This window comes from Geotrypetes seraphini, chromosome 8, assembly GCF_902459505.1.
Source record: "Geotrypetes seraphini chromosome 8, aGeoSer1.1, whole genome shotgun sequence".
In the NCBI taxonomy this organism is placed as follows: Eukaryota; Metazoa; Chordata; class Amphibia; order Gymnophiona; family Dermophiidae; genus Geotrypetes; species Geotrypetes seraphini.
In genome coordinates, this window is record NC_047091.1 from 49,221,572 (window position 1) to 49,236,851 (window position 15,280).

The following is a 15,280-nucleotide window of genomic DNA, read 5'->3' on the forward strand; positions in this document are numbered from 1 at the left end:
AGTTATTATTTATCCACTGTCACAGTTAATCAGAACTTAGTGCTCCTCCCAGACTGGATCAGACTGATGTGTTTTAAATGTCTACTGACTGAGAACATAGGAGCCAACTTTTCAAAATGATTGGGGGTACTCAACTCGGCACACATTATCATATCTGTAAAAAGGAAAGCAAGGTTTCCTTAGCATCAGCAGCAGATGGATCCAGAAGTTAGCTGGCCATGATCAACTTTCAGAAGAGGCACCTCATTTCGATGCAAGAGTTGGAATATTTGGGAGTCCATTTTGCCATAGGAGTGACAAAGTATTTCTTCTGGAGGCACAGAAGGCGAAGCTTCTCATACAGATCCGAGCTTTTTAGCGCTCACCCACTTATCAGGAGACCATGATTTGGGGGGATTCGCTCTGCATCCCACTCTTTTCCCAAGCATCAGGATATTCAGGATATTGTCCTGATACAGTGGAAGACACCAGAGGTGCCTTTTCATTTTGCGCCCTCCATGGCTCATCTGTATCTCAGCCCAGAAGGGGATAGGGATACCTTGAAGTCGCCAGTGGTGGACGCAGTGGTCTCAGCTATCGCCAAGTGGCATATGGTGCCCATAGAGGGCGGCTCAGCCTTACGGGACTCTGAGGAGCGTAATTTGAAGGCCCTTTTTAAGCAGAATTTTGATGTCTCTGCCTTAGGGGTCTAGGCAGCCATATGTGGTGGTCTTGTGGCTCCTGCCGTGTTTCGGTGGGCCAAGCGTGTCCTTGACTGTGAGTCTGATGACTGGTCCTTGGTAGATGGGGAGGTGGCGAAAATTGAGATGGCTGCCTCTTATCTTATGACTTGTTGCGGACATCGGCCAAGTCCATGTCTCTCGGGGTGGCCATATAGAACAGAGAAAGGGCGGACACTGGATGGAAAGGGCAGAGAGGGTGGACAGAGAATGCAAGGGGCAGAGAGAGGGTGGACAGTAGATGGAAGGGGTAGAGAGAGAGAGGGCAGAGGCTGGGTGGAAAGGGCAAAGAGAGGACAGATGTTGCATGGAAGGGAGCGAGGATAAACGCTGAAGAGAAGATAATTAAAACAGAAACGACAAAAGGTAGAAAAAAATTTTTTTTGTTGCTTTACGTAGAATCAAGTAGTATTGTAACTGTATTAATTAAAGTTTATAAATAGGAAATTGAAATAAGGCAGTTTTTTTTGGGACTAAACCCCTTTCCTCAGGTCAGGACAGGATACCATAATAGCAGGGGTGCCCAAATGGTCGATCGTGACCAACCAGTATATCACAAAGGCAATGTGAGTCGATTGCGTTGCCTTTGCAATCTTTTTCTTCCTGCCTGCCCGAGCCAGGCCAGGCGCCAGACTCACAAGACTTCACCTCTGATGTCAATTCTGACGTCAGTGAGATAGTTCTGGGCCAGCCAATCCCTGCCTGGCTGGCCTGGAACTTCCTCTCCGACGTTAGAATTAACGTCAGAGGTTAAGTCTTGTGAGTCCGGCGCTTGTACATGCCTGGCCTAGCTCAGGGAAGCAGCAGGGAGAAATCGGCGTGGTGGCTTAGGGGGTAGGGAAAGAATGGGGGAAGTGGAGAAATCGACGTGATGGCTTGGGGGGGACAGGGGGAGAGAGAAAGAAAGACAAGGCAGGGGGAGAGCGAGAGAGAAAGAAAGGCAGAAATAAAAAGGGGGCAGGGGGAGAGAGAAACAGGCAGTCAGGGGGGAGAGAGAAAGAAAGAGAGACAGAAAGAAAAGAGAAGTGGCAGAAAGAAAGAAATATTGGATTTACAGTTAGAAGAAGGAAGTGCAACCAGAGACTCATGAAATCACCAGACAAAAAGGTAGGAAAAATGATTTTAGTTTCAATTTAGTGATCAAAATGTGTCCATTTTGAGAATTTATATCTGCTGTCTATATTTTGCACTATGGCCCACTTTTATTAAACCGCAATAGCGGTTTTTAGTGCAGGGAGCCTATGAGCATCGAGAGCAGTGCAGGGCATTCAGCACATCTCCCTGCGCTAAAAACCACTATTGTGGTTTAGTAAAAAGGGAGGGGGTATATTTGTTTATTTTTGTACAATTGTTCCTGAGGTGACATTGCATAAAGTCATCTGCCTTGATCTCTTTGAAAACTCGTGGAATATAAATGATAATTAACATTTTCTCTGCGTACAGTGTGCTTTGTGTTTTTTAAAATTTTATTGTTGGTAGATCATTTTGACTTGGTTATTTTAAAAGTAGCTCGCAAGCCCAAAAAGTGTGGGCACTCCTGCTGTAGAGCCATTCTTGTATGACTGGATGAGCAATATTTATCTTTTTTTTTTAGTTGTTTAAATTCATGCAGAAATAAATGGCTAAATTGAACCTAATGACTTCATTAACGCCTTTCCCTTTTTTAAACCTCTATACCAGGGGTCTCAAAGTCCCTCCTTGAGGGCCGCAATCCAGTCGGGTTTACAGGATTTCCCCAATGAATATGCATGAGATCTATGTGCATGCACTGCTTTCAATGCATATTCATTGAGGAAATCCTGAAAACCCAACTGGATTGCGGCCCTCAAGAAGTGACTTTGAGATTCCTGCTCTATACCATTTGAAAGAGGGCAAATATCTAATTATTCCCTTCTAGCATTGAATGCTTCTTAAATTAAGTAAAAATATTCTGGCACAAGTGTCAAACCTTAAAAAAGGAAGTCATATTGAGCATTGGAAAATAATAATAATTAACTAATAAAAATAGTACACATTTAGGGCTCCTTTTACTAAGTTGCTAAAATGGTTTTAGCATGTGCTTAGCGCGCACAGAATTATCACACTCGCTAGACGCTAATGCCAGCATTGAGCTGGCGTTAGTTTTCCCGTGTAGCGCGGGAGTTTGCGCGTGCTAAAAATGTTAGCACACCTTAGTAAAAGAGGGGGTTAATTTTCCCCACCACCAAATTTCCCCATCGCGTCCCACCCGGCTACTTTTTCATGCCACCCGGCTGGAAAAAATTTCTGGGGAGAACACTGCACTATGTATTTCACTTGGTAGATGATGATGGGAAACTTAAGTCCTTCGCACAGTTGCGAGAAGAGTTTGACCTCCCGCCCACTGATTATTTTGCTTATCTGCAAATCCAGCATTATATTTCTTCATTACCCTCTAGTTCATTGCAAGTCTCCTGCCAGGAGTTGCTATCCACGGCTTTTACCATTGGTTCCCAACTACCGATCCCCCTTAAGTTCCATCATCGCCATTTGAAGGATGAGTCCCCTTTGTTTGACCATTCTAGGTTGCGAGATGTTTGGTCCCGTGATCTAGCTGTAGAGTTGCCAACTGATGTACTGTTGCAGGCTGTCCGACAGCTGCCTGCCTTTCGAAAATACACCACCTTTTGGGAGCAACATTACAAGTTGATTTTTCGTTTGTATGTTTCTCCTAAAAGGGCTTATTTATCACGCTTCCGAGAGACTGCTGCCTGTCTTCGCTGTCAGGCTCCGGAGGCGGGCTTGGGACACATGTTCTGGTCTTGCTCTGCTGTTCAAGACTTTTGGACTGCTATTTTTAATAATAATAATAACTTTATTTTTGTATACCGCCATACCCAAGGAGTTCTAGGCGGTTTACATTTGATTAACAAAAAAAATTACAAGTGGTTTAAAAACAATTGAACACTATTAGAAGCAAGCAATAAATTACAAGTGGTTCGAAACAATTGAACAATATTAGGAGCAAGGAAGTAGTTGAAGTTAGAGAGAGAGGGGGGAGTGTAGGTCGGGGGGGGGGGGCATTTGGAATATTACCATTCGCCGCTCCCCTTTGCTCTTATTTGGAACTGTTCCACATTATTTTCCTCGTGCAAAGGGAGTTGCAGCTTTCCTCAAGTGGACACTTCTGGTTGCTCTGAAATGTATTTTGTTGAAATGGCTTGAGGCTGATGCTCCGGACTATTCACTATGGAGATGTCAGATGATCACTCTCCTAATGTGGGAAAGGAAGAATGTGAAGGATCTCTCTTCTCTCCCAGGCCGCATTTTTCAGCGCACTTGGGAACCTTTTTGGACTATCTTGACTCCTCTGGCTCACAGCCGAGTACTTAACTGTTGAATTTTTGTTTTGTGACTCATTTTGTTCTGATTGGTAATCCTAATTTCTTTGGTGTTTCATTGGTTCTGATTGTTTGGATGGAGGACCCGGGGGGGGGTTTGTTTGGGTTTTTTTAGGGGCGGGGGGGAGTTGTTAGGGGGGTTTATGATCTGTGGGGTTCGGTTTGCCTTCCTAAAATGTTGAGCTGTCTTGTTCTTTGCATCACTGCTTTGTTGCGGTTTTTGTTTGCTCAATAAAATATATTTGACATATACCTTGCCCTATATTCAGCGACCCAAGGTGCTTCTTCTTTCCTTCCATGATATTTTACCGGAGATTTTTTTCCCAATCTTTTGAACCACTGGGGATGTTTCAGTGCATCTCTACTGGTAGAGTCAACTCTACAGGATAGGGTGTAGGCCTCTGTCTTTCTGGGCAGAGTGGGCAACGCGATGGTCTGGTTACCCTAACGGTTTATCAGTATCCTATGCTGCCTAACTGGTCCAGTAACCAGTTTACTTGGCACACATCATTTGCCATGTTCCATGTTGCCACGTTCCACTTTTCTCTGCTGCACGTATGGTGCTTGTAATTTCCAGCAACTCTTTGCTGTCTCCTGGACCTACTCTGTCTTCGAGTGTCAACATCACCCACCAATTTGGGCTAGCAAACATGCTTTGTTTGGGAGGCCACCTCTTTGGTGCTTCCATGGACACACTGGGACATGCCTAATCGGCAGTTGTCTGTCCACTAGACCAGGTGGGACACTCTGGTCAAGTCCAAACAGCACTTACTCACTCTTCTTCTCAATGAAGATTTGGGGCTCAACTTTTTTCCTATCTTCAAGACATAGTCAATGTCAACGTTCTTCAGTCTGGTCCTCATCCTTTTGGAGGCCATCTTCTGTTTCTCATGCAGTGCTGAGAGCTCCTCACTTTAGCTCTCTGGTTTCTCACCTTCATAAGGAGCATCTGTTTTGGGCTGTCCTTCCTTCTGCTGCTTGCCATCACAGAGTCCTCCTCGATTAGTGGAGTCTGGGATTCTAATCCCTTTTCTACTTGGTTCCCAAGAACACCGGGTGACTGAGTTTTTTTCTTGGCTCTCAGAGCTCTCCTCTTTTTCTAGTTGAGCAGTTCTTCAGGACTCATTTCTCCTCATTCAGACCGACTGGCTATGCCCCCTGGATCTCAAGGAAGCCTCCCCTTATCCCTTTTTTCTCCGACTTCCAACAATACATCAATCACTGTCATTAGCATATATGGTCCTTCCTTTCGGTCTGGCATCTTCTCCCAGAGTCTTCACGAAGTGTTTGCTTATGGTGGCCGCATCTCTCCGGTCTTTCCTTTTCTGGATGGCTGGTTGATCCAGGCTGTTTTTTCTCAGGCAGTGATCCAAGCAACATCTCAGACCATCTCCTTTCTTCTAGTTCTAGGCTTCGTAGGCAAATTCCCCATGGCCTTTCCATTGGGGTAATCCTAGCCACCATTCTCATGAGAGCGTTTCTTCCTCCAGATCGCCTTCAGGCTCTCATCTGTCTGTGTCAGCACCATTTCTACCTGACACATGATGTTTCTCTAGACCACAGGGCTCCCCCTGTTCATGTCACACCACTGGCAAGACTATATCTTCACACTCCTCAGTGGACCCTTGCTCCCCAGTGGTCTTAGGCGAGGGATAGTCTTTCACAGCTTATATATCTGTCTCATCGCCTCTTCTGCAGTCGCTTCAATGGTGACTGACCTTTCATCTATGCAGAGGTCTCCTTTTTCACTTGTCCCCTCATTACAGGGTCATCACGACACACATCTTCTTATGCATGAGGGGCTCATTGCTCAGGTCAAAGCTTTCTGCCCCTTCTGGATGAGTCTCTGCGTTCTTCTGATGCAACTCTGGCTGTCCAGGCTTTTACCCATGACCTGCTTGGAAGGCAAGTGTTCTGTTCAGATATCTTTTGTAACAGCAGGCCTTTAGTGATGGATGGTTAAACAGGTGAACTCTGCGTGTGGGTCTGGATGAAGTCCTCCTCCTCCTTTGCACAACCAATAGCAATGTACTAACTCAAAAAGCAAGGAGGTACGGGCTCTATCCTGTTGTGTCAGCAGGCCCAGAACATCTGGACTTGGGCGACAGCTCGCAATTTGTTCTTGCAGCCTATCTGTATTCATGGGAGCAGAATTCCCTAGCAGAAAATTTCAGCAGAATTCTTCCACTTCACGAATAGACTCTACAACTCTCCAGTCCATCTTTGCTCAATGGGGCACCTCACCAGTGGACTTTTTTGCGTCTCTTCACAATCACCAGTTGCCCCACTTTTGCTCCAGACTTTACTCCCCTTTCCATCTGGCAGAAGCTGCTTTTCTCCTGGATTGGACGGGACTGTTTTCTCTAGGCATTCCCTCCTCTCCCTGTCATGTTGTGACCTTTATTCAAGCTCAAAAGAGCAGCAGCCACCATGATTCCCTTTACTCCATGGTGGTCCAGGCAACATTGGTTCTCCTTCAACGCAGCTTCAGAGAATCTTTCCTACTCTGTTCACTCAGACTCAGAAATTACTGATACAGCCCAATTTGTGATGTTTTTTCCTGATTCCGTGCAGTGCTGGACTTGAGGAAATGTTTAAGAACATAAGAATTGCTGCTGTTGGCCGCTTGCTGCTGCTGAGAGGACGCTTAGGAGTGTCTTGCTTACCTTTGGAGAAATGCCTAAGAGAAGGGGAAGAAGCGTTGGTGGAGCCTCCCGACGCTCGGAGACCCCTTTGCCCGCAGTGGATGCCATTTTCAGGCGTCTTTTGAATGAGCAGGTTTCGTCGGGGAATCGCCCGCTGGGAGCGCCGGCAGAGAGTAGTGCCGCGGCGAACTCCCTTGGGCTGGAAGTCTCGCTGAGCCCCGACGTGAGGTCACCGCCCCTACAGCCGTTGCCGCTGGGAGCAAGCTCACCGCGAGAGGAGAGCACACCGGAGGAGGAAGTGTTTTCCTCTCGAGAGGCCAGTATGTCGGAGGGCTTGCTACTGAAGACAGCTGAAACTGAAAGTGAATTATTCCTTTCAGAAAAACCGGCGGCAGGAACAACTTTAGTTAAAGGGGATCAAGGCTCCAGAGAGGTAAAACAACCAAGTGGACATTCATTAATGACACAAGAAATTTTTGTTTCTCCTGTTAGACCTTCTGAAGTCACTCTAGACTCTCTTTGGGATTTAGTATCCAATTTTGGAAATGCCCTTAACTTACAGGTAAAAAATTTGGATAAAGAAGTACAAATCCAGAAAGAAGAGATAAAAACTTTAAAGGATGAGACTGTATCACTGAAATTAGATATCCAAGAAGAAAAGAAGAATTTAAAAACAATTAAGAGTAATCAAGAGTTATTTGTTAAAGATAATACGATTATGAAGAGAAAATTGGAAGCTTTAGATAACAATATTCGGATTAACAATTTGCGTTTAATTAATTTTCCTAAAGTATTATCAATTTCTCCACGAGATATGATAAAGCGGTACTTTCTGGAAATCCTTAAGATACCTGAAAATTCCTTACCACCTCTTACAAAGGTTTATTATTTACCTATAAGAAATCAGGATCCTCAAAAGAAAGAAGATGAAGAAATACCACAGAAAGAACCCTTGGACGTTTCCACTTTGTTAGAGAAATCAGATAGAGAACTGGCTACTCCAGCCACTCTCTTATTGACTGTGGCTTTGGCCCCAGACAAGGATTGGATTCTTAAACTTTTCTTTAAAAATAGGGCCAAGGACTTTCTGGGTTTCCACATCCAGATATTTCCTGATGTCTCGAGAGAGACTCAGAAGAGAAGAAGGGAATTCTTAATGTTAAAATCAGGAGTGACTAAAATAGGGGGTTTATTTTTTCTTAGGTACCCTTGTAAATGTGTCATAAGATATCGTTCTTTGAAATATGTATTTGTAGAACCAGCTCACTTGACTGCTTTCCTTTCTGCGAAACGTCTTGAATTTGTAGAACCATCAGTACCATTGTGATAATAATTAGCTCATTTCCCAGTAGCAGTTTAAGCGATCTTTCGTGTTAAAATGTTTTTTTCTTTAAATTTCTACTCTTATTATTAACCTTGGATCCTAAATTGAGGACTAGTGTGTGATTAAGTTATGATGAATATCTTCTTTTATTTATTATTTTGAATTACTTTCAGGTTGGAGAGTAAATAATATTATGTTTTCTTGATCTCACTTTCTGTACAAGATTATGCTTGATAATAAATGTTTAAAAAAAAAAAAAAAAAAAAAAAAAGAATTGCTGCTGTTAAGTCAGACCAGTGGTCCATCATGCCCAGCAGTCCACTCACGCGGTGGCCCTTGGTCAAAGACCAGCGCCCTAACTGAGACTAGCACATGTTCTGCATATGTTCTGGTTGAACAGGAACTTGTCTAACTTTATCTTGAATCCCTGGAGGGTGTTTTCCCCTATTACAGACTCCGGAAGAGCATTCCAGATTTCTACCACTCTCTAGGTAAAGAACTTCCTTACGTTTGTACAGAATCTATCCCCTTTTAACTTTAGAGAGTGCCCTCTCATTCTCTCTGCCTTGGAGAGGGTGAACAACCTGTCCTTATCTACTAAGTCTATTCCCTTCAGTACCTTGAATGATTCGATCATGTCCCCTCTCAATCTCCTCTGTTCGAGGGAGAAAAGGCCCAGTTTCTGTAATCTTTCACTGTACGGAAACTCCTCCAGCCCCTTAACCATCTTAATCGCTCTTCTCTGGACCCTTTCGAGTAGTACAGTGTCCTTCTTTATGTACAGCGACCAGTGCTGGACGCAGTATTCCAGGTGAGGGCGCATCATGGCAGCATGATAACCTTCTCCGATCTGTTCGTGATCCCCTTCTTTATCATTCCTAGCATTCTGACGACAACGCACTTTGCATGGACGGCTTCATCGACGTTGATCATAACTCTCAAGTCTCTTTCCTGGGAGGTCTCTCCAAGTACCGCCCCGGACATCCTGTATTCGTACATGAGATTTTTGTTACATACATGCATCACTTTACACTTATTCACGTTGAACCTCATCTGCCATGTTGTTGCCCATTCCTCGAGCCTGATTATGTCATGTTGCAGATCTTCGCAATCCCCTTGTGTCTTCATACTCTGAATAACTTTGTATTGTTCCCAAATTTAATCACCTCACTTGTCGTACCAATGTCTAGATCATTTATAAAGATGTTGAAGAGAACGGATCCAAGCACCGAGCCCTATGACACCCCACTGGTGAAGCTCTTCCGAGTATTGTTCATTTACCCCCACTCTCTGTTTCCTATGATCCAGCCAGTTTTTAATCCACGTTAATATTTCACCCTCAATTCCATGGCTCGCAATTTTCCGAAGTAGTCGTTCATGCGGAACCTTGTCAAACGCCTTCTGAAAATCCTTACACCAAAAAATCCTGGATTCAACTCCTTTGACAGGATGTTTGTCTTTACTTACATTTTTCTCAGCCTGTTTGTTACCTTTTGGCTATCTCCAGGGAACCAGCCACTTTCCACTGTTACCATCAAAAATGGCCTCGCTTTTCTTCCTGGTGTCTTCTTTATTTTCAGTGGAATTGATCTTGGCTTATTTTCTTCTCTTGTTTGACTCTAGTCTTGAGTCTATATCTCTCAGACTTCTTTTCACTGATCTTGCAGTTTTTTCCTCTTAGGCGAGGGTCACCTCTTCGTGTTTATCCTTTGGTTTCCCAATTTCTGACAGGGGGTTTTACTGTATAACCACACCTCATGCCTTCCCCTGTCGTTTGGGATCTCCTGTAGTCCTTTCCTCTTGATTTTCAGGTCTATGATATGATTTTTTCTCTGCAACCACCAGTCTCCACATGTCGTTTGGGTCCTTACTGTAGTTCTTTCCAGTTTGTTGCAGCCACTTTTTGAACCAATGAACATACCTCATCTTCAGTTGCTTACCTGGAAAGTGGTCTTCCTTATTGCTCTCCCCTCCACCTGGAGGGTCAGTGAGTTCCACACATTAGTAGCAGATTCACCCTTCCCAGTCTTTCATCATGTCAAGGTGGTTCTGCGTACACGTTCAAAGTTTCTTTCTTTTTTTTCAAAATTCTTTATTCATTTTTCCATCTTACAACAAGTGTACAATATTACATCAATTGAATCATATATATCACTTGAATTTCTTTACTAATATCATCTTCAATACATAAATTAAGCCCCTTCCCCACCCTCCCTTTCCACAAATATTATAAATCAAACATATCTTACATATAATATATTCAAAAATATTGATTAAACCAATAATATAGCTATATATCCCCCCTTACCCATAATTATAATTATACTTTTAGTGTAAAAAGGTGTCTAATCATTACAATATGTTATCAATGGCCCCCAAATCTTTTTAAAATTATTATAATTCCCTTTTTTATGGCAATTATTCTTTCCATTTTGTATATATGACATAACGAATTCCACCAGAAAGTGTAAATGAATCTGGTGTAATCTTTCCAATTTCTGATGATATGTTGAATGGCAACTCCTGTCATTATTAATAAAAGTTTATTATTACTAGATGAAATTTGACTTTTTATTCTCATGGACGTCCCAAATAGAATTGTATCATACGATAGAGCTACATGGTTTTCTAATAAACAATTAACTTGAGACCAAATTGATTTCCAAAAGGCCATGATACAGGGACAAAAATATATTAAATGATCTAGAGCACAGTTCTTCAACCGCCGGTCCACAGAAAATTTCTGCCGGTCCGCACAGGGCCGGCGAGATCAAGTCGGCAGTTAAATTTCCTGCCGACTGCAGTTCTTCCCGACTATGGTTCCTGCTGACTAATGTTCCTCCCAGCCTCAGGCGATCAAGACAGGCTGTCGACGACGGGGCCTTCCCTCTCTGAGTCTCCGCCTGTTCGGAAACAGGAAGTTGAAACAAAATAGGCGGGACTCAGAGAGCGAAGGTCCCGACGTCGGCAGCCTATCTTGATCGCCGCCCCTGCCGAGTTGCTGAAGAGGGCAGCGGGGAAGTTGCGATTAGAATGGAGAGAGCTGCAGATTCAGGTGCAGGTGGAGGGAGATGGTCAGCGTGTGCGAGCAAGATCCTGGGGAGCCTTCATAGTGGCTGTCTCCCCTCCCACCAGCTTGCCTACTTGCCAGGGCAGTGCTTTACCGGCAACTTCCTGCAGGCAAGTACTGAGAGCTGCTGGAAGGGGAGGAAGCCACTGTAGGAGGCTGGGAAGCTGCTGGATAAAGGGAGAGCTGTTACTGGACTTGAAGGGAGTTAGAAGGAGAGATGCTGCTGGGAGGGGAGGAGGGAAAGGGATGGAAAGAGAATTAATGTTGGATAGAGGGAGGAGGGAAGGGAGAAGAAGGAGAGATGCTGCTGGGAGGGGAGGAGGGAAAGGGATGGGAAGAGAATTAATGTTGGATAGAGGGAGAAGGGAAGGGAGAAGGAAAAAAAGGAAGGAGGGAAGGGAGAAAGAAAAAAGGAAGGAAACAGCTGGCAGGGAGATTACAGAAGGGGAAGGGGGTCAGGGTGGAATGGAGAGATCAGATGAGGGAAAGGGGAGAGAGAGGAATGAGAAAGTAGAGAGACATTGATGCTGGAAAGGAGGTCAGCAGAGAAATGAGAGAGGGATAAAGATGCTAGATCTGGTGTAGGAGAGATAAAAATGAAGAAGGCAGTGAAGCTGGAATGAATGATGTAAAAAGGAGAGAGGAGGAACAGGCTGGATGGGCAGGGAAGAGGGGCATAGAAAGAAGTCAGATACATATGGAAGGGGAAGAGGGCAGACATTGGATGGAACGGGCAGATGCTGGAAGGAAAAGAGTGAAAAGAAGATGAAAGCAGAAACCAGAGACAACAAAAGATAGAAAAAAATAATTTTATTTCTAATTTGTCATTAGAATATATCAGATTTGAAATATATATCCTGCTAGAGACATAACTGGGGACTGTAGTATTTTGTTAGCATGATATTTCTATGTAGCATTCTATAATAACTTGGCTTGTTCAGTTTTCTTGATAGTAGAGGGGATATATGTGAAGGGGAGGGGAGACAGGGGTTTTGTTGGTCCGTGCTCTGTATATTTGTATTTATAAAATCACAATTGTTCAGAATATTGTTTCTTTTTATACTTTAATAAAATACGTTCAATATAAAATCATAATTGCGGCTTGTGCAGATGGGATCAGATGGTTTGCGGGGACCGAGCTCGCAGAGATGGGGCGTAAACAGGGTTTTTAAATTTTAGTCCTAGTAGTTTGCCGGTCCACAAAATAATTCTTTTATTTCTGCCAGTCCACAGGTGTAAAAAGGTTGAAGAACACTGATCTAGAGTCCCTGCTTCCAGATTACAGTGCCAGCATCTATTAGACTTAAAGCTATCCAACTTTTGTAATCTAACTGGGGTCCAAAATACTCTATGCAACAAAAAGAATCAAGTTTGTCTCATAGATGCAGACACTGTACATCTCATTCTCCAAAACCAAATTCGTGGCCATTGAGATGCAGAAATTTGATGCTTTTTTTTTTTTAAAGTTCTTTATTCATTTTAAATTTCTTACATCAAGTGATAAATATATAATACATATAATTTTCAATATACACTTGAATATCCATCAATATATATTTTAATACAAACATATATAAAGACCCCTTTTGCAATAAATTATAAATCATCTGTTATTATAATATTGTACCCACCCTAACCCCTATTATATGATCTATCCTTGTGCTATGATATCTGATCTTTAGAAAAAAGAGCCAATGGTCCCCATATTTTATTAAATTTTTTAATATAACCATGTTGTAACGCTATTGCTTTTTCCATCTTATATATATGGCAAATAGAATTCCACCAAAAAGTGAAATTTAATTTTGTATGATCTTTCCAGTTTTGAGTAATTTGTTGTATGGCGACCCCTGTTAATATCAATAAAAGTTTATTATTGTTTGCTGATATTGGACTCTGTGTTCTCATTGCTGTTCCAAATAAAATTGTGTCATATGTAAGTCCAACATGATTTTCTAATAATATATTAATTTGGGGCCAAATTGTTTTCCAAAAGGCATTTATACAGGGACAAAAATAGATTAAATGATCTAATGTCCCAATTTCTACCTTACAATGCCAGCATCTATTAGATTTAGAACTATCTATTTTTTGTAACCGAGTAGGGGTCCATAAAACTCTATGTAATAAAAATAACCATGTTTGACTCATAGATGCTGACATTGTAGTGTCCAGGACCAAAATTTTTGCCATTGAGTTGCAGAAATTGTCTGTCCTATCTCAATACTCCAAATGTCCCTAAGTCCTGTTCTTTTTTTTTTATTTAAAAATCCATATAATAATTTATACCATTTTGCGGCTTGGTGTCCCAAAAAATCTGCCTGAAAGCAAAGGATTTGCAAACTATATTGAGTATTAAGATTTTTCCATTCAGGGAACCCTTCCTGGATGGCTTGCTTCAATTGCATCCATTTAAAATATTGTGTTATGTTCAATACAAATTTCTGTTGCAATTGTGAAAAACTAAGCATGGATCCATTTACTATAACATCATTTAAAGACCGTATACCTGCAATTATCCATTGCTTCCATATTATTTTGAATCCACCAATTTTGATCCTGGAGTTTACCCAAATGGATTGATTTAACGATTTAGTTATTGGATCTGTTGTAATATTACTAATAAATCTTAATGTTTTCCATGTATCTAATAAAATTCTGTGATCTTTATATCTCTTGGGCATTGTTATACTTATAAGATGTTCCGGATATAATGGAAACAGGAGTCGCCATTCTAAATATAACCAGTCTGGTACATTCTCCATGAGGTCTGGGAGGATCCAATACATACCCTGTCTTAAAATATAGGCTTGATGATACCTATAAAAATTTGGAAAATTTACCCCTCCCTCTCTAATTGTTTTTTGTAATGTTGCTAAAGCGATTCTTGGCCTTTTCCCAAACCAAACAAATTTTGTAAGTATTCTATTTAATTTTTTATAAAATGACCCCTGAAAAAATATCGGAATCATACTCATTTGATAACAAACCACAGGTAAGATCATCATTTTTATTGTTTGAATTCTTCCCCACCATGAAAGATGTAAAGGATTCCATTGCTCGCACATTTCTGTTATTTTTTTTAATAAAATTTTTTCATTTTCTGTTACTGTATCATCAATTGTATTTTTAATAACAATTCCTAAATATTTTATTCCTTCCTCTTTCCATTGGAATGAATATGAATCAAATAATCCTTTGGTACAATGGACATTAATTGGAAGAACTTCAGATTTTTCCCAATTTATTTTGTATCCAGAAAATTTACCAAATTTATCTAATAAATTTAATAAACATGGAATGGTATCTTCCGGTTTCTTCAAATATAAAAGAATATCATCTGCATATGCAGATAATTTATATTCCCAATTTGAAAATGTGATCCCCTTTATTCCCTTAGTTTGATTTATTGCAATTAATAAGGGTTCAAGAACAATATCAAAAAGTAAGGGAGATAAAGGACAACCTTGTCTAACCCCCCGTAACAAGTTAAATCTTTCTGAAATGTTATTATTTATATTTAATCTTGCTCCAGGAGAGCTATACAATGTTTGAATCATTTTAATAAAAAAGGGACCTATTCCAAACCATTTTAAAGCTTGATACATAAATTTCCACTCCACTCTATCAAATGCTTTCTCTGCATCTAACGATATTAAGAAAGCTGGTTCATTCATATTTTTCGCTAAGTTTAAAGAATGAAGTGCCAGTCTGGTATTATGTGAGGAATGTCTTTTAGCAACGAATCCTGTTTGGTGTACATCTATAATAAAAGGAAGAGCTTTTGCCAATCTTAATGCTAATACTTTAGCAAGCAATTTTTCATCTACATTCAACAATGATATGGGCCTGTAGTTTGAAACCAATGTAGGATCCCTGTTTGGTTTTGGTAAGACAATAATTACAGAATCTGCCATAGTACCTGATATATTTTCATTATGTATCTGATATTGATATAAATTTAATAAATAAGGCAATATAATATTTTGAAATGTTTTATAAAATTCAACAGTATATCCATCTCCACCTGGAGCGGATCCAACTCTAAGATTTCAATGCTAGTTCTATTTCTTTTAATGATATATGTTCTTCTAAACTTCCTTTTATATGTTCTGGAATATTTGGTCCAATAATTGAATTTAAAAACTCTAAGCCATCTTGTT

At 41.2% G+C, this 15,280-nt stretch overlaps 1 protein-coding gene across 5 annotated transcripts in view; it reads left to right on the forward strand.

The window, feature by feature from the left end:
• Window positions 1-15,280, forward strand: part of ZC3H4 (zinc finger CCCH-type containing 4) — a 339,067-nt gene that overhangs the window by 188,146 nt on the left and 135,641 nt on the right. The window lies entirely within an intron of this gene.